The following is a 19,793-nucleotide window of genomic DNA, read 5'->3' on the forward strand; positions in this document are numbered from 1 at the left end:
AATGTGCAAACAGAACACAATGTTCCTTTTGGGCATGAACATCAAATGATTAAATGGCAAACAAGCTAATTTATCTAACAGCAGGCAAAACAAAAGCATTTGCAGGGTGTCACACTTGGGCCCTCAGCTTGTTTTGTTACTGATGAGCCACTTGTGGACGTTTGGCTATTATTCAACCTTTTTCATATTCGTCTCTTGCATTTATCTTCTCTCTGGCTCCACCTACCTGCAACTGTGGTTCATTTGCAATTTAAATCAGCGAATTGAAACCCAGCCCTTTACTGTTGTATTTCTATTGCCAGATCAGGATTTTGACCCTTGTTTGTGACCTTTTTTTTGCCTTTTATCTACCGATTCTGCACTGTTTTTGCCAGCTCTGGACATTGACGTTGGCCTGTCCAACAACCCTTTGCATTTTGTTTTTGCTCAGTTCGTGGGTCCAATTCAGGACCATCATATACCATGACTTGAGTGTCTCTCTCCACCTGACGCTGACTTGCAACCAGGAGTTAAAGGGATACTAAACCCACATTTTTTTTCTTTCATGATACAGAGAGAGCATGCAGTTTTAAGCAACTTTCTTTTTTACTCCTATTATCAATTTTTCTTTGTTCTCTTGGTATCTTTATTTGATAAGTTGGAAGGAAAGCTTAGGAGCTGGCACATTTTAGGTTCAGCACCTGGGTACAGCTTGCTGATTAGTGACTAAATTTAGTCACCAATCAGCAAGCACTATCTAGGGTGCTTTACCAAAAATGGGCCGGCTACGAAACCTTCATTCCTGCTTTTTTCAAATAAAGATATCAAGAGAATAAATAAAAATTGATAATAGGAGTAAATTAGTAAGCTGCTTAAAATTGCATGCTCTCTCTGTATCATGAAAGAAAAAAATTGGCTTTAGTTTCCCTTTAAGGTGGGTACCTCTAGTTGTGGGTAGCCTGACAGCACTTGATAAGATATTCCAATCCAAGACTACCATTCTATTCCATAAGAGAATGCAGTGCAAATACACTGTATGTAGTGTTATGTAGTTCAGATGATTTTTGGCTTCAATTTCTCTAGTGCTCAGTATACAGTCAAATATAAATGTTATAATAGCAAATTTTACATGATTTACATAAACCTTAAAGGGACAATAAACACTAAATACATGCTAGATAGAATGATGCATTCAAACAAAAGATTAGTCCATGAGTAACATGTAGATGTATTTTTTAAAGTTTCATTAGTTGTTTAAAAAGTGACAAAATAAGTGTAAAGTTTTAGTGTCTATAAAACAATGGGAGCTGCCATGTTGTAACTTGTGTTACCTTCTCTGCTGTGGCCAATTAGAGACCGTTATAAATAGGTCACTATAGTGTGCAGCCAATGGTTGTGCTGGATTTAACAGTGTTCTGCACTTCCATTTCTAACAGGAACTGAAAAGCTCACAATTTCAGAATGGAATTACAGGCAAAGAGGACAAAATAAATAATGAAAGTATATTGCAGAGCTGTTTTATATATACAATTTATCATTTTATATTACCATCTCAAAGTGTTTAATGTCCCTTTAATGTTGTTTTTTGTGGGTACTTCTTAGACTTTTTACAGCAGGAAGTTATAACCAGCCAATGGGAAGCAATTACATCATTCATAAGACCATGTTTATGAGATATATTTTTTCCGTTTTAATGATAATGGCAGTAAGGATACTAAAGAATAACAAAAACAAATCTGAGTGCCTCTTCCTTTCACAGTTACAAGCTAGAAGTAATGACATGTTATACCTACTTCCTGTTTCAATGTGTATTGTATATAAAGTACTTGCATATCTAGTACTTGGGCAAGGATTGAAGAGCTCTGCAAGACCAAGTATACCATGAGAAAGTTATGCACACATGGGCATGTAGCTTAATCAGTGGAAGATCTTGAGATGGGACAATGAGCCGGAAGAGACACAACTTAATGAAACAAAACAGTACATAAGGTATTCAACAACTAGAAGGTAATTCCAGGTAACTACCTACTCTAACTGGAATAACTCACAACAACAACAAATAGGAGATAAAGACCATCACTGGTCATATTTATTAAATAATACTATGTCAATAACCAACTAAACTTGTTCAGAAGACATGGCGGCAAGTGAGTCCCTATCCTACTGATAAAACGAGAGGTCAGTAGCCTGATCAGAAACTACAGTAGAATGCTCTGCGTTCAGCATGGTACTTAGACTTCTTGGATCTCTCCTATCCCATCTCTCCGAGGAGAAGCATCTCATGCTCCATCCTGAAGCATCCGCTCCTCCCCCTCAGCCTAGGACATCGCTTTTTCCTTTCCCAAACAATTCAGGTCCATAAGAAGCCACAACCTCCCGCTGCTAGAGGGTGTAGCTTCATCCCCAGTAGAGGAACCTCTCTATCTCACAAGGGCTGCACAAGCAGGCTAAGAAGAGGTGAGGCTAATTTAGAAACTGTGGACTTACCAAAACAAGAGCTAGTTTGACTAACCAAACCCCAACCACAGCTAACTTATAGCAAACTTAAGGGAGCCATTCAACTCGCACTGGCATGGGAATTTACAGAGGTGGAGGGAAACATGATCTTCCACAGAGCAGATGAGGCCAGATATCCAGTGAAACCTGCCTATAACTGCCAGGTAAGACCTCCCCTTGCAATGCAACAATGTTGCAAACTTTACCCTCTTACTAACCTCTAGGTCTTAATTCTAATGTTGCTCCTAGCCTATTGGTCTCTACGCTAGCTTTTACATTGTTTAACAAATCGTTTTATGTTGTGTATATCCCTTATTGCTAATTACTAAATGTGTCTGTTGTTGCGTCTGTTTGTTGAATCGCATCATATATGGATTATCATTCTGATTGCTCAATTTAGCGGCAAGTAACTTGTAGCCCTTGTAGTGAAAACATTCTAACTTAAACATCTTGGAAGTTTTTTATTAAAAAAAAAATACACTTAGCACATGTTTTGTAGGCTTGTACTAAAAGGGGAGCGGACAAGTTTCTCAACTCAAGAAGTTGTCCGCTTGCCTTCGCTACATTTGGCACCGGACAAACAGGATCTGCTGCCCATATGTATCATCACACTCAAGTGAGCGTGTAAAGCCCGCCCATTCTCTCGCGTGACCAATCACATGAGAGAAGGGACTGTCAATGACTGAGAGGGAGCAAGATCGTGGTGATTTCTCTCACCACCTCAGAGGTGGCGTAAAGTGTAAGAAGCAGTGGTCTAATGTCTGCTGCTTTTTACATTGCGGGAAGCAGGCTCACGTATGCAAACCTGCCCCACAAGGGCTCCAGAGCAGCTTATGCTGCTTGTACATAGAGCCCTTAGTGGGACATTTTTGTGCATACTCTGTACAAATCAAACAGATTCTTTGATAAAAAACATATTAAAACACAATGTACACATTTTAAAAAATATGAGCCAACAGGGTGTGCATTTGATAAACCAATAGTAAATCCTAAAAATGTTAAAATAAAAATGATGTGATATTCACTTATTTAGGGCCAGAATACAAGTAGTGTGCTAATTTTATTTTTATTTTTTTCAAGCGCTAACTGTACTCAAAGTAAAAAATTAGCACAAAAGAATTAGCGCATGTTACAAGTTGAAAGTAGAAAAGAAGCGCATGAGCAAAAGACTCAGGCGCACTAACTTCAGGACTTTAGATATTGTTACCACCTCCTCCCTATAGACTTATACGGTATGCGCTATAAAAAGACTTATACCGACATCACTAAATGCTGACAGTGTTTAACATTGCACAAGCATTTCTGGTGAAATGCTTGTGCAATGCCGCCCCCTGCACATTCACTACCAATCGGCCGCTAGCAGGGGGTGTCAATCATCTTGATCATATCTGATCGGGATGATTGCAGTCCGCCCCCTCAGTTGCAACCGCTGCTTCTTAACTTATGTTTCCAGCGAGCCAGTATTGGGTATGTTCACATAAAGTTTTGGTAGTCTACGTTAAAGGGACAGTATAAACCAATTTTCGTATAACTGCATGTAATAGACACTACTATAAAGAAGAATATGCACAGATACTGATCTAAAAATCCATTATAAAAACCTTTAAAAAATGTATAATGTGTACGGCTAAAAAATGTATAATGTGTACGGCTAATCACCCGTAAGGGTCTCAAGGCGCTGCTCATTTTATTGACCTCGGAAGGATAAATGGCTGAGTGGACCTCGCCCGTAATCGAACCTGCAACCCTTGGGTTGCTACAGAGCTCAGCCACAGTGCCTTAGCATGCTGAGCTATATGTGTGGCTGCTGAGCTATCTGTTTAAAAACGTGCTTAGAAGCTCCCAGTTGAACACTTTTGATGAGGTTACACCTGTGCACTGGTTCAGCTATAATGAAAACCTGGCCTGTTGGGGGTACTTGAGGGCCGCGGTTGAGGAACACTGGTGTACACCATGTTTGCAGATGTGCATGAGTAGGATCCCTTACTGTTGTGTGTTTTGTTCTGGCGTCTGGCTGTGTTATTTGCAGTGGGATTTGTTGCATTGCATGGTGCCATTTTTTGTAATCTCCTGTTCTGGGGTTAGTTTTGTCTTGGGTTTGGTGGTTATTTAAATGCTAGTATTCAGGTCTGAGGAAATATTTCTTTAAAGGGACATTAAACCCCCAAATTTTCTTTCATTATTCAGATAGAGAAAACAATTTTTAAAAAGTTTCCAATTTACTTCTATTATCAAATTTACTTTGTTCGAGGGGGCGGAGCCAACAGCTAAATTGGCAAGACGCATCTGAGGAGAGCTCCTGGCTCTAATTTAAAATTTTAAAGGTGTATGACCATGATTTTGCTTAAAATATAAATTCAGACGTATATCAACACAACCTGAGGAAATCTGAAAAGTAGAAACATCCTAAACCAAACTGCTGATCGCTTATGGTCGATAAAAATCACAGGGACTACCACTGTAAGCAAGGCCGGCCATGTGCGTCACTGGGGCTTATGCCTGATATCCTCTCTAGAACCTGGGCTACAAAGGGGACTGTTTCTACTGCATTTTGCACTCTTTATTAAAGGTTAAATCCTGCTGGACAACGTTATCATGGAATCTGCAGCATTTATCATCAGAGCGCTAAGTAACTTCTTGGACGATTATTGAACTACGTTTGAGCACACACTAAAGATGGCGCTTTAACCCGCTACAGCAGATTCAGCAGAGCAAGTTCTTTCCACTCACAGCACTTTGGGGCCCCAGCGCTTGATTCCAAACAGGAGTGAAAAAGAACCAAAACTTGCTACCACGCTACCTGCAGTAGATGTCGGGAAGCTTATGAATACAAGTGCTGCTGAGAGCAATCTGTCATTTAAGTGGATTACCGAAAACGGCATAGATGTGCCCCGATCAGCTCCTACATTAAACCAGACATCAGGGAAAGGTATACTTAGAAAGAAAATCTTGCGGAAAATCTCTCCCAAGGCAAAGAAGAAACATGGAATTCTACAAGATTAATAAAAAAAAAACAGAATCGGCTAAAATTTCTGTCCCAAAAAATAGGACTTCAAGGTCATAGTAAGACTGGCCGTTAGAGATAAAAACTGAGACTTTTTCTGTTTTTTATAGGTTTCATTTGCTGGTTTCTATAACGCATTTGTTGTTTATATATTCCCCCTGTTTGTAAAAAAAGAAAAGAAATCCCTTCAGTTGGAATCTAGAATACCAGATATATGGAAACTGTGAGGTTATGTTCGATGGTTAGTTTTATTGTATTAATTTTTTTAGGTTTGCATTTGTCTATCATATGCTCTGTCAAAAATAATCTTAGACAATTATAAATAGTAATCTCTTGTCCATAACATATATACGTACAGAAGATAATCTATATAACAAAATGTATGTGGGTATTTTGAGAACATATATTGTATATTTTATACATCCCTATTGAGAGGGCAGGGAAGATACCTATATATGCTTTTACACAGATACAGCCTCCACTATAGTCTGTTGGCAAACTCTAGATATCTTATACTCATATGATATAGGCCTCTTCACAAACAAGAGCTGGTAATAGCATACAGTAAGTAGCAATTCAATTGCTTTTATATTTTAACCGTATTACGAAGGTGTTAAACATATATGCTACAGACCCTCATACACGTTTACAACCCTGATAGGATTTATGGAAGGGATATTTGGATGTGCTACACTGTCCTCTTATACGTAAACAACACATATGTTCCTCACTGCAGTCAAGTTCCTAGCTTCTTTAGAGGTCCTGTTAGTATTTGATCCTACATGTTATGGGTTTGTTTTTTTAAGCCAGTTAGCGACCTCAGTTAAATGACAAACACAGTTTGATCAATATTATTTGTGTTTAGTGGAAGGTAAACCTCCTCTCCTTACTAACTATCTTATATGTAGAGACATAAGCATACCAGTAGCTATTACTACAGCTTCAGATGCCCTAGCCAGTTCTAATTCTATGTTTTAAAGGACCCAAAATGATTTATATTTGTTTCCTTGGTCCTATAAACCTTGGGACAATAAACTCTTACCCCCCACACCTATTAATATACCCTGACACTTTAAATTGTGCTCCGAGTATAATTCCTCGGTTTCTCTCGTAACCACCGCAAATACAATCATAATTTTTTTATGCAAACCATAGGTAGCACCATAGACACTTCTTCATCCCTAGTTAAGTTAACACTCTCTTTTCTCATAGGTTGCAAATTCTTTGGGATATCTTTTTGTTTAGATGTGAATTGCTACCTATTATATTTAAATTTATAAAATTAAAAAAAAAAAAAAAAGTGGTTTTTCAGCGAGAACCCAAGAGTGGTCTCTCCTATATCAGACTACCTACTTTAGCATTGCAGATTATACTTTGTTAGGAGGTCCAAAAGCGGCCTCATGAGTGAATAATATAGGTATACAGTAATACTTGGCAAATAATCACCTAGATTACGAGTTTTGCGTTAGAGGCTATGCGGTGCTAACGAGCAGTTTATGCTCACCACTCACTTACAGACAACGCTTTTACAACCCAGACAAGAAGTGAGCGTTGAGGAAAATTTTTCTCCTTACCGCACTCCAATATCAGCGCTGCTTACGTTAGTGGTGAGCTGGTGTAACGTGCTCGTGCACAATTTCCCCATAGGAATCAACGGGGAGAGCCGGCTGAAAAAAAAGTCTAACACCTGCCAAAAAGCAGCGCCATTGATTCCTATAGGGAAATACATTTTATGTCTACACCTAACACCCTAACATGAACCCCGAGTCTAAACACCCCTAATCTTACACTTATTAACCCCTAATCTGCCGCCCCGACATCGCGACACCTAACATTATATTATTAACCCCTAATCTTCCGCTCCGGACACCACCGCCACCTACATTATACTTATGAACCCCTAATCTGCTGCCCCCAACATCGCTGACACCTACATTATATTTATTAACCCCTAATTTGTCGCCCCCAATGTTGCCGCCACCTACCTACATTTATTAACCCCTAATCTGCTGCCCCCAACGTCGCCGCCACTATAATAAACATATTAACCCCTAAACCGCCACACTCCCGCCTCACAAACATTAGTTAAATATTAACCCCTAATCTGCCGGCCCTAACATTGACGCCACCTACCTACATTTATTAACCCCTAATCTGCCGCCCCCAACGTCGCCGCCACTATATTAAAGTTATTAACCCCTAAACCTAAGTCTTACCCTAAACCTTACACTCCCTAACTTATATATAATTAAAAGAAATCTAAATAAAATTACTATAATTAACTAAATAATTCCTATTTAAAACTAAATACTTACCTATAAAATAAACCCTAAGATAGCTACAATATAACTAATAGTTACATTGAAGCTATCTTAGGGTTTATTTTTATTTTACAGGCAAGTTTGTATTTATTTTAACTAGGTAGAATAGTTACTAAATAGTTAATAACTATTTACTAACTACCTAGCTAAAATAAATAAAAATTTACCTGTAAAATAAAACCTAACCGAAGTTACAATTACACCTAACACTACACTATAATTAAATCAATTCCCTAAATTAAATACAATTAAATAAAATTATCTAAAGTACAAAAAAAACAAACACTAAATTACAGAAAATAAACAAATTACAAGATTTTTCAACTAATTACACCTAATCTAATCCCCCTAACAAAATAAAAAAGCCCCCCCAAAATTAAAAAAACCCTACCCAACTGGGCCGAAGTCCTCAACAAAGCCGGGAGAAGTCTTCATCCAAGCCGGGCGAAGTGGTCCTCCAGACGGGCAGAAGTCTTCATCCAGATAGCATCTTCTATCTTCATCCATCTGGCGCGGAGCGGGTCCATCTTCAAGACATCCGACGCAGAGCATCCTCTTCAATCGACGGCTAACACAGAATGAAGGTACCTTTAAGTGACGTCATCCAAGATGGCGTCCCTTCAATTCCGATTGGCTGATAGAATTATATCAGCCAATTGGAATTAAGGTAGAAAAAATCCTATTGGCTGATGCAATCAACCAATAGGATTGAAATTCAATCCTATTGGCTGATCCAATCAGCCAATAGAATGCGAGCTCAATTGCATCAGCCAATAGGATTTTTTCTACCTTAATTCCGATTGGCTGATAGAATTCTATCAGCCAATCGGAATTGAAGGGACACCATCTTGGATGACGTCACTTAAAGGTACCTTCATTCTGTGTTAGCCATCGATTGAAGAGGATGCTCGGCGTCGGATGTCTTGAAGATGGACCCGCTCCACGCCAGATGGATGAAGATAAAAGATGCCGTCTGGATGAAGACTTCTGCCCATCTGGAGGACTACTTCGCCCGGCTTGGATGAAGACTTCTCCTGGCTTAGTTGAGGACTTCGGCCCAGTTGGGTGAAGACTTCTCCCGGTAAGGTGATCTTCAAGGGGTTAGTGTTAGGTTTTTTTAAGGGGGTATTGGGTGGGTTTTAGAGTAGGGTTGGTTGTGTGGTGGTGGGTTTTAATGTTGTGGGGGATTTGTAATTTTTTTTACAGGTAAGAGAGCTGATTACTTTGGGGCAATGCCCCGCAAAAGGCCCTTTTAAGGGCTATTTGTAATTTAGTGTAGGGTAGGGCTTTTTTTATTTTGGGGGGGCTTTTTTATTTTGTTAGGGGGATTAGATTAGGGGTAATTAGTTTAAAAATCTTGTAATTTGTTTATTATTTTCTGTAATTTAGTGGGGGGGTTTTGTACTTTAGATAATTTTATATAATTGTATTTAATTTAGGGAATTTAATTATAGTGTAGTGTTAGGTGTAATTGTAACTTAGGTTAGGTTTTATTTTACAGGTAACTTTGTATTTATTTTAGCAAGGTAGTTTTCTTCTGTTATGTGTGATCAGTCCACGGGTCATCATTACTTCTGGGATATAACTCCTCCCCAACAGGAAATGCAAGAGGATTCACCCAGCAGAGCTGCATATAGCTCCTCCCCTCTACGTCAGTCCCAGTCATTCTCTTGCACCCAACGACTAGATAGGATGTGTGAGAGGACTATGGTGATTATACTTAGTTTTTATGACTTCAATCAAAAGTTTGTTATTTTACAATAGCACCGGAGCGTGTTATTACTTCTCTGGCAGAGTTTGAGGAAGAATCTGCCAGAGTTTTTTACTATGATTTTAACCGGAGTTGTTAAGATCATATTGCTGTTCTCGGCCATCTGAGGGAGGTAAAGGCTTCAGATCAGGGGACAGCGGGCAGATGAATCTGCATTGAGGTATGTAGCAGTTTTTATTTTCTGAATGGAATTGATGAGAAAATCCTGCCATACCGTTAAAATGACATGTATGTATACACTTCAGTATTCTGGGGATGGTATTTCACCGGAACTACTCTGTTAAAGGTCACTAATCCTTTTAATAACTATTTATCATGTTAAACGTTTTTGCTGGAATGTAGAATCGTTTACATTGCTGAGGTACTGTGTGAATAAATATTTGGGCATTATTTTCCACTTGGCAGCCTTTTTTGCTTTTATTTGTGACAGTTTCGTTTCTCTTCACTGCTGTGTGGGAGAGGGAGGGGCCGTTTTTGGCGCTCTTTGCTACGCATCAAAAAATTCCAGTCAGTTACTTTTATATTTTCTGCATGATCCGGTTCATCTCTGACAGATCTCAGGGGTCTTCAAACTTCTTTGAAGGGAGGTAAATTCTCTCAGCAGAGCTGTGAGAATTCTTATAGTGACTGTGAATAAAATCGTTGCTTTGTATTTTTTATGTCAAATTTAATTATTGTTATTTTACTAATGGGAACAAACCTTTGCTAAAAGTTGTGTTGTTTTAAAGTTTGATGCTATAACTGTTTTTCAGTTCATTATTTCAACTGTCATTTAATCGTTTAGTACCTCTTTGAGGCACAGTACGTTTTTGCTAAAAAAGATTATAACCAAGTTGTAAGTTTTTTTGCTAGTGTGTTAAACATGTCTGACTCAGAGGAAGATATCTGTGTCATTTGTTCCAATGCCAAGGTGGAGCCCAATAGAAATTTATGTACTAACTGTATTGATGCTACTTTAAATAAAAGTCAATCTGTACAATGTGAACAAATTTCACCAAACAGCGAGGGGAGAGTTATGCCGACTAACTCGCCTCACGCGGCAGTACCTGCATCTCCCGCCCGGGAGGTGCGTGATATTATGGCGCCTAGTACATCTGGGCGGCCATTACAGATAACATTACAAGATATGGCTACTGTTATGACTGAAGTTTTGTCTAAATTACCAGAACTAAGAGGCAAGCGTGATCACTCTGGGGTGAGAACAGAGTGCGCTGACAATACTAGGGCCATGTCTGATACTGCGTCACAGCTCGCAGAGCATGAGGACGGAGAGCTTCATTCTGTGGGTGACGGTTCTGATCCAAACAGATTGGATTCAGATATTTCAAATTTTAAATTTAAATTGGAAAACCTCCGTGTATTACTAGGGGAGGTCTTAGCAGCTCTTAATGATTGTAACACCGTTGCAATACCAGAGAAACTGTGTAGGTTGGATAAATACTTTGCGGTACCGGCGAGTACTGACGTTTTTCCTATACCTAAGAGACTAACTGAAATTGTTACTAAGGAGTGGGATAGACCCGGTGTGCCGTTCTCACCCCCTCCAATATTTAGAAAGATGTTTCCAATAGACGCCACCACTCGGGACTTATGGCAAACGGTCCCTAAGGTGGAGGGAGCAGTTTCTACTTTAGCTAAGCGTACCACTATCCCGGTGGAGGATAGCTGTGCTTTTTCAGATCCAATGGATAAAAAATTAGAGGGTTACCTTAAGAAAATGTTTGTTCAACAAGGTTTTATATTGCAACCCCTTGCATGTATCGCGCCGATTACGGCTGCGGCAGCATTTTGGATTGAGTCTCTGGAAGAGAACCTTAGTTCATCTACGCTAGACGACATTACGGACAGGCTTAGAGTCCTTAAACTAGCTAATTCTTTCATTTCGGAGGCCGTAGTACATTTAACCAAACTTACGGCTAAGAACTCAGGATTCGCCATACAGGCACGTAGGGCGCTGTGGCTAAAATCCTGGTCAGCCGATGTTACTTCTAAGTCCAAATTACTTAATATACCTTTCAAGGGGCAGTCTTTATTTGGGCCCGGTTTGAAAGAAATTATCGCTGACATTACAGGAGGTAAGGGCCACGCCCTACCTCAAGACAAAGCCAAAGCTAAGGCTAGACAGTCTAATTTTCGTCCCTTTCGGAATTTCAAAACAGGAGCAGCATCAACCTCCACTGCACCAAAACAGGAGGGAGCTGTTGCTCGTTACAGGCAAGGCTGGAAGCCTAACCAGTCCTGGAACAAGAGCAAGCAGGCCAGGAAACCTGCTGCTGCCCCAAAGACAGCATGAATCGAAAGCCCCCGATCCGGGACCGGATCTAGTGGGGGGCAGACTTTCTCTCTTCGCCCAGGCCTGGGCAAGAGATGTTCAGGATCCCTGGGCACTAGAGATCATATCTCAGGGATACCTTCTAGACTTCAAATTATCTCCCCCAGGAGGGAGATTTCATCTGTCAAGGTTGTCAACAAACCAGATAAAGAAAGAGGCGTTTCTACGCTGTGTACAAGATCTGTTATTAATGGGAGTGATCCATCCGGTTCCGCGGTCGGAACAAGGACAAGGGTTCTACTCAAACCTGTTTGTGGTTCCCAAAAAAGAGGGAACTTTCAGGCCAATCTTAGATTTAAAGATTCTAAACAAATTCCTAAGAGTTCCATCCTTCAAAATGGAAACTATTCGGACAATCTTACCCATGATCCAAAAGGGTCAGTACATGACCACAGTGGATTTAAAAGATGCTTACCTTCACATACCGATCCACAAAGATCATCACCGGTATCTAAGGTTTGCCTTCTTAGACAGGCACTACCAGTTTGTAGCTCTTCCATTCGGATTGGCTACGGCTCCAAGAATCTTCACAAAGGTTCTGGGTGCCCTTCTGGCGGTACTAAGACCGCGAGGGATTTCGGTAGCTCCGTACCTAGACGACATTCTAATACAAGCTTCAAGCTTTCAGACTGCCAAGTCTCATACAGAGTTAGTTCTGGCATTTCTAAGGTCGCATGGATGGAAAGTGAACGAAAAGAAGAGTTCTCTTTTTCCTCTCACAAGAGTTCCATTCTTGGGGACTCTTATAGATTCTGTAGAAATGAAGATTTACCTGACAGAAGACAGGTTAACAAAGCTTCAAAATGCATGCCGTGTCCTTCATTCCATTCAACACCCGTCAGTAGCTCAATGCATGGAGGTGATCGGCTTAATGGTAGCGGCAATGGACATAGTACCTTTTGCACGCCTACACCTCAGACCGCTGCAATTGTGCATGCTAAGTCAGTGGAATGGGGATTACTCAGATTTGTCCCCTACTCTGAATCTGAATCAAGAGACCAGAAATTCTCTTCTATGGTGGCTTTATCGGCCACACCTGTCCAGGGGGATGCCATTCAGCAGGCCAGACTGGACAATTGTAACAACAGACGCCAGCCTACTAGGTTGGGGCGCTGTCTGGAATTCTCTGAAGGCTCAGGGACTATGGAATCAGGAGGAGAGTCTCCTTCCAATAAACATTCTGGAATTGAGAGCAGTTCTCAATGCCCTTCTGGCTTGGCCCCAATTAACAACTCGGGGGTTCATCAGGTTTCAGTCGGACAACATCACGACTGTAGCTTACATCAACCATCAGGGAGGGACAAGAAGCTCCCTAGCAATGATGGAAGTATCAAAGATAATTCGCTGGGCAGAGTCTCACTCTTGCCACCTGTCAGCAATCCACATCCCGGGAGTGGAGAACTGGGAGGCGGATTTCTTGAGTCGCCAGACCTTTCATCCGGGGGAGTGGGAACTTCATCCGGAGGTCTTTGCCCAAATACTTCGACGTTGGGGCAAACCAGAGATAGATCTCATGGCGTCTCGCCAGAACGCCAAACTTCCTCACTACGGGTCCAGATCCAGGGATCCGGGAGCGGTTCTGATAGATGCTTTGACAGCACCTTGGAACTTCGGGATGGCTTATGTGTTTCCACCCTTCCCGCTGCTTCCTCGATTGATTGCCAAAATCAAACAGGAGAGAGCATCAGTGATTCTAATAGCGCCTGCATGGCCACGCAGGACTTGGTATGCAGATCTAGTGGACATGTCATCCTGTCCGCCTTGGTCTCTACCTCTAAGACAGGACCTTCTGATACAGGGTCCATTCAAACATCAAAATCTAACTTCTCTGAAGCTGACTGCTTGGAAATTGAACGCTTGATTTTATCAAAACGTGGTTTTTCTGAGTCGGTTATTGATACCCTGATACAGGCTAGGAAGCCTGTTACCAGAAGGATTTACCATAAAATATGGCGTAAATACCTATACTGGTGCGAATCCAAAGGTTACTCCTGGAGTAAGGTTAGGATCGCTAGGATATTGTCTTTTCTACAAGAAGGTTTAGAAAAGGGTTTATCAGCTAGTTCATTAAAGGGACAGATTTCAGCTCTGTCCATCTTGTTACACAGGCGTCTGTCAGAAAATCCAGACGTCCAGGCTTTTTGTCAGGCTTTAGCTAGGATCAAGCCTGTGTTTAAAGCTGTTGCTCCGCCATGGAGTTTAAACTTAGTTCTTAACGTTTTACAAGGTGTTCCGTTTGAACCCCTTCATTCCATTGATATAAAATTGTTATCTTGGAAAGTTCTGTTTTTAATGGCTATTTCCTCGGCTCGAAGAGTCTCTGAGTTATCAGCCTTACATTGTGATTCTCCTTATCTGATTTTTCACTCAGACAAGGTAGTTCTGCGTACTAAACCTGGGTTCTTACCTAAGGTAGTCACTAACAGGAATATCAATCAAGAGATTGTTGTTCCATCCTTGTGTCCAAATCCTTCTTCAAAGAAGGAACGTCTTCTACACAATCTGGATGTAGTTCGTGCCCTCAAGTTCTACTTGCAGGCAACTAAAGATTTTCGCCAAACTTCTTCCCTGTTTGTCGTTTATTCTGGACAGAGGAGAGGTCAAAAAGCTTCTGCTACCTCTCTCTCTTTTTGGCTTCGTAGCATAATACGTTTAGCCTATGAGACTGCTGGACAGCAGCCTCCTGAAAGAATTACAGCCCACTCCACTAGAGCTGTGGCTTCCACTTGGGCCTTTAAGAATGAGGCCTCTGTTGAACAGATTTGCAAGGCTGCAACTTGGTCTTCGCTTCATACTTTTTCCAAATTTTACAAATTTGACACTTTTGCTTCTTCGGAGGCTATTTTTGGGAGAAAGGTTCTTCAGGCAGTGGTTCCTTCTGTATAATGAGCCTGCCTATCCCTCCCGTCATCCGTGTACTTTTGCTTTGGTATTGGTATCCCAGAAGTAATGATGACCCGTGGACTGATCACACATAACAGAAGAAAACATAATTTATGCTTACCTGATAAATTCCTTTCTTCTGTTGTGTGATCAGTCCACGGCCCGCCCTGTTTTAAGGCAGGTAAATATTTTTTAAATTATACTCCAGTCACCACTTCACCCTTGGTTACTCCTTTCTCGTTGATTCTTGGTCGAATGACTGGGACTGACGTAGAGGGGAGGAGCTATATGCAGCTCTGCTGGGTGAATCCTCTTGCATTTCCTGTTGGGGAGGAGTTATATCCCAGAAGTAATGATGACCCGTGGACTGATCACACAACAGAAGAAAGGAATTTATCAGGTAAGCATAAATTATGTTTTTAAATAATTAATAAATATTTAGTAACTATTCTACCTAGTTAAAATAAATACAAACTTGCCTGTAAAATAAAAATAAACCCTAAGCTAGCTACAATGTAACTATTAGTCAGTGACGTGCAGTGACGTCAGAGGCTAGTGAGGCAGTGGCTAGGATACGCCTTCATTCTTTAGATATCCTTTGTTGAAGAAATAGCAATGCACATGGGTGAGCCAATCACATGAGGTATCTATGTGCAGCCACCAATCAGCAGCTACTGAGCATATTTAGATATGATTTTCAACAAAGGACATCAAAAGAATGAAGAAAATGAGATATTAGATGTAAATTGGAAAGTTATTTAAATTTGCATATGGGTTTCATATGGGTTTCATGTCCCTTTAAATGGTGTCTTGGAAAACTGGTCAACTTAGTAAACATCTGATTTTAGTCTAAAAGGATTGTAACAGAAACTCTTGCCAGATAACACAATGCTTGCTCTGATTATGAGATCTAGAAATCCATGCCCATTAAAATATGTTTAAAACATACTTTTTACTTTAATGCTGCAAATTATGCTTATAGATTCTTTCATTACATAAGGGATGAGAGTCAGAGGGGGAGGAAGAGAGACTGAGAGAGAAAGAGACCATGGGGGAGAACAAAACATAAGGAGAGAGATGGATAGAGAGAGAGAGAGACACACACACACACACAAGGGGGGGGGGGAACACTGCATTTTAAAGTAATAAAACAGCAGAGCTACAGAGAGTTCATAAAATTAGTCTATAATTTAGTGTGAAGTACAGAGGCAAGCTGCTAAGTTAGTGGGTGTAAAGTTTGAGTAAACAATATACAAAAACGATCCTTTGCTGTAAAAGAGTAAAAAAACACTAAACCACATTCATTAAATTATCATTTTCACTAACAGAATCCCTATCAGTAAAATCTTACTTTAATAAGATGTGGCTGAAACACTGCTCTCTGTGCCTCTTTTCCTGCTCTGTAAGGATTCAGGAAGTGACAGTGGCACATTCCACTGCACTTAGAGGGGAAGAACAGAACTCTCTTTTTCACTTTAGCAAAGCTAGCAGGTTCACAGGACAGCAACAAAATATATGAAAGTTGTTTTTTTTCCGTTTTTGTTTTGTTTTATATGATTTAACATCCAGCCCCAACCCTATGTTCCACTTACTAATGCCTCTCACTGGATTGGTTCAGCCCAAATAGGACTGCCTCAAATAAGCAGTTAATGGGCCATGCAATGATCTTAACCACTTGCATCCAGTAGGCGGCGCAGCATGTTGTGTAATGGTGGGCAGACCTGCTTGTGCCTCTCCATTGCACAACATATAGCTGTGAGAGAAAAAAATGCTGGGGGAAAAAAATTACAATTTTTTTTTTAAAGCCAATAAAAAAAATATATATTTTTGCCCATATGAGAGGTGAAGCACTGCCTCACCTGCCTCTAGTGACTGCACATCACTGCTATTAGTTATATTGTAGCTAGCTTAGGGTTTATTTTATAGGTAAGTATTTAGTTTTAAATAGGAATCATTTAGTTAATGATAGGAATTTTATTTAGATTTATTTAAATTATATTTAAGTTAGGGGGTGTTAGGTTTAGGTTAGACTTAGATTTAGGGGTTAATAACTTTAGTATAGTGGCAGCGACGTTGGGGGCGGCAGATTAGGGGTTAATAAATGTAGGTAGGTGTCAGCGATGTTAGGGATGGCAGATTAGGGGTTAATAATATTTAACTAATGTTTGTGAGGCGGGAGTGCGGCGGTTTAGGGGTTAATATGTTTAATTGACTTTAAAATGCGGTACCAGTGTTGACAGGAGAGGTCAATACAAGGATTGGAGATGGCGCCAGAGGCTATCTGGTGGGGAATAATTAGGATGTGGGAAACATCAAATAAATAAGCTTCAGAAAAAGGTAAATGAGAAATATAAAATGTATAGGACCATATACATATAAAGATGTGACTCAAAGTGTAATAGACACTTTCGTGGTAATAAGGCAATCCACTGATTGAGATAAATAAATTCAATTTATTAGAGCAATAAATCATAAAACAGTTATTACACTTCTATTAAAAACAATAAATATATTGCAATTTGTTCATGAAGCCATAAGATACTAGTATCTAAAATTGGAGAAGCACTAATCATTTAAATAACAATTCAGTGACGTCTAAATGTTAAAATAATTTAAAAAGCTAAACATAAAGCTGATTAATTGCACAATAAGCTATTTAGGAACTGGGTTGCATAAACCTGTATGAACGACTTGAACTGTGGGTCGTTAGATTTATATAGGCACAGTCTCTAGAGCTCAGTGGACAGGATTCCGATATAGATGAATAGTCTTTTGATTAGGGAAGATTTGTGAATTACACAATGTAGTCCTTACAGTGCAGATAAAACTTAAAACTAAGAGTCTTCACCCCCACTCATGAGGGTCTTTCAAGTAACACAGTCAGTAGCAGGCACTTACCCGGAGCTCCGGTGTTAGGGACGGACCTCTTCACTCCGCTCACCTGTAACGCACCTTTTCCACTCGAAAATGCCTTTACATGTATTTACAAACCAAGTTTTGCTTCAAAGTGTGCACACTTCCTTGAGAAAATGCTCCTACCGTTTTCGCTCAGTACTTGGCTCAATCAACTGAGTTCTGGCGTTGCGGTCCTGGGAGCTTGTCGTGTCTGTGTCTTTTCCAAAGTAAGCCGGATACTGGTATGGTCTACGCGTTTCAGCTCACCAGGGAGCCTTTGTCAAGATACCTTCCTCCAGCTGTGATCCCTTTTTTAAAGGATTCCTCCATTAACCCTATACGTGCCTTTAAATAAATCAGTTGGTGCCTTAATTAGCTTTGTATTCCTTATTGTGCCTCATGCCATGTTCAATATATATTGCCCATTTTCAATACAGGTTTATCACTCAACCGGTTGTTAAATTGATAAAATGCCCTGATCACTCAAATATTCCACAAGCCATTATGTTACTGTTAAAAACAATTTACTCCTAATCCCACAATTATTCACCCCATCAGTCCATTACCCCAAAGTTACCACAAAACGCCACAGCTCCATATGTATATTTAACTCGTAATTAGAGTTTATAATCACTCGAAAAAAATTGTTTGCATACTTAGATTTAATAAAACGAAAAATTGAAAAAGTTGGTACCTGCTTGGATTCGAACTCACAACCCTTTGTGTCAGAAGTCTAACCACCTAACTATTAAGCTATATTGGATGTTTTCCTAGAAGGACTTCAATATTAGTATTTGACCTTTATTTATTCTAATAAGTGATCTCATAATGTGTATTAAACATATTCCTTCTCTTCTAATTAGTTTGAATATAGAAATCTTAATTAGAATCAACTGGTTGAAAATAATTGTGTGGAAAAAGATTTTCCTCTTATCTTGGAATCAAACTCACAGCCCTTGCGGTGGGAGTCTAACCGCTACACCATTAGGCTATAGTGGATGTTCCAATCTGATATGTTCTACCTTTATCTTCTACCTTAATTTGGACTATTTAGATTCGAAAGACAGTCTCTAAAATAAATTTATACTAATTTCTTAATGGCTGGGTGGAATCGATCCCCAGACCTCAAGTGTATAAAGCCTCAACACTAGCCATTCAGCTATTGGCTAATTAGTCAGTTCTCATGCTTTCTAGATCTTTAGAAGGTTAGAATCTCTAATTGATTGGCAATTTCATTGGACATATATTAATATATATAAAACAATTTGGACATTAATAAATATAGGAGTAAGTTATGACCACCAAAGCAAAAAACTATTTATTAAGCGTTATTTTTAAAAAGCTACGTTAATAGAACCCCAGGGAAAACAGATATAAGGTATTTATCTCATCTATTAGGCTAGTTGATAATTTCTCAATTTACAATTTATTTGGCTCTATTGGCAAAGCCAAAAAGTGTTTATATTTAATGTCAAAACCAATTAACTATCACTACTGAGCAAGGGGACTATCTACCAAATACTCACCCCAGTTAATGAAAGGTACTTATTAAAGCCAAAATTGACTTTTTCAATTCTAAAAACTCCTTTACCTCTAGATCACCAGGAAATCAAATCCATATCAAGGGGAGCTCAATCTCTGACCCCTAAGTTCTCTCAACTCAGAATTTATACAAAAAATCTCTAACGACCAATGTACCATCTAAATTACATAACTACAGTATGCTTATTCAAATTCATCATGTAAGAAACAATAGGCCTTTCTGTTTATATAAGGGCATTCAAGTCCATTTCGCTATTTAATCCTTTAGGGTGGAGTGTACCGAAATTGTAGATAAATTCTGCTTCATGTCTAAGTAATTTCTTACCCGTATTCCCTCTTCTGCCATCCTGTACTATTTTCTTAATCCCCCAGAATTTTAGTGTTCCTGTATTCCCTTTATGTACCTCTTTGAAATGTTTATATAGAATAGTATCTTCTCTCTCATGCTCTATTGCTAACAGATGTTCACGTATACGGTCTTTCAATTTCCGTCCAGTCTGACCAAAATACCTTAAGTTGCAGTCACATTGTAGCAGATAAATAATATTTATGTCGGTACACCTTATAATG

Source organism: Bombina bombina, chromosome 12 (assembly GCF_027579735.1).
Source record: "Bombina bombina isolate aBomBom1 chromosome 12, aBomBom1.pri, whole genome shotgun sequence".
NCBI lineage: Eukaryota > Metazoa > Chordata > Amphibia > Anura > Bombinatoridae > Bombina > Bombina bombina.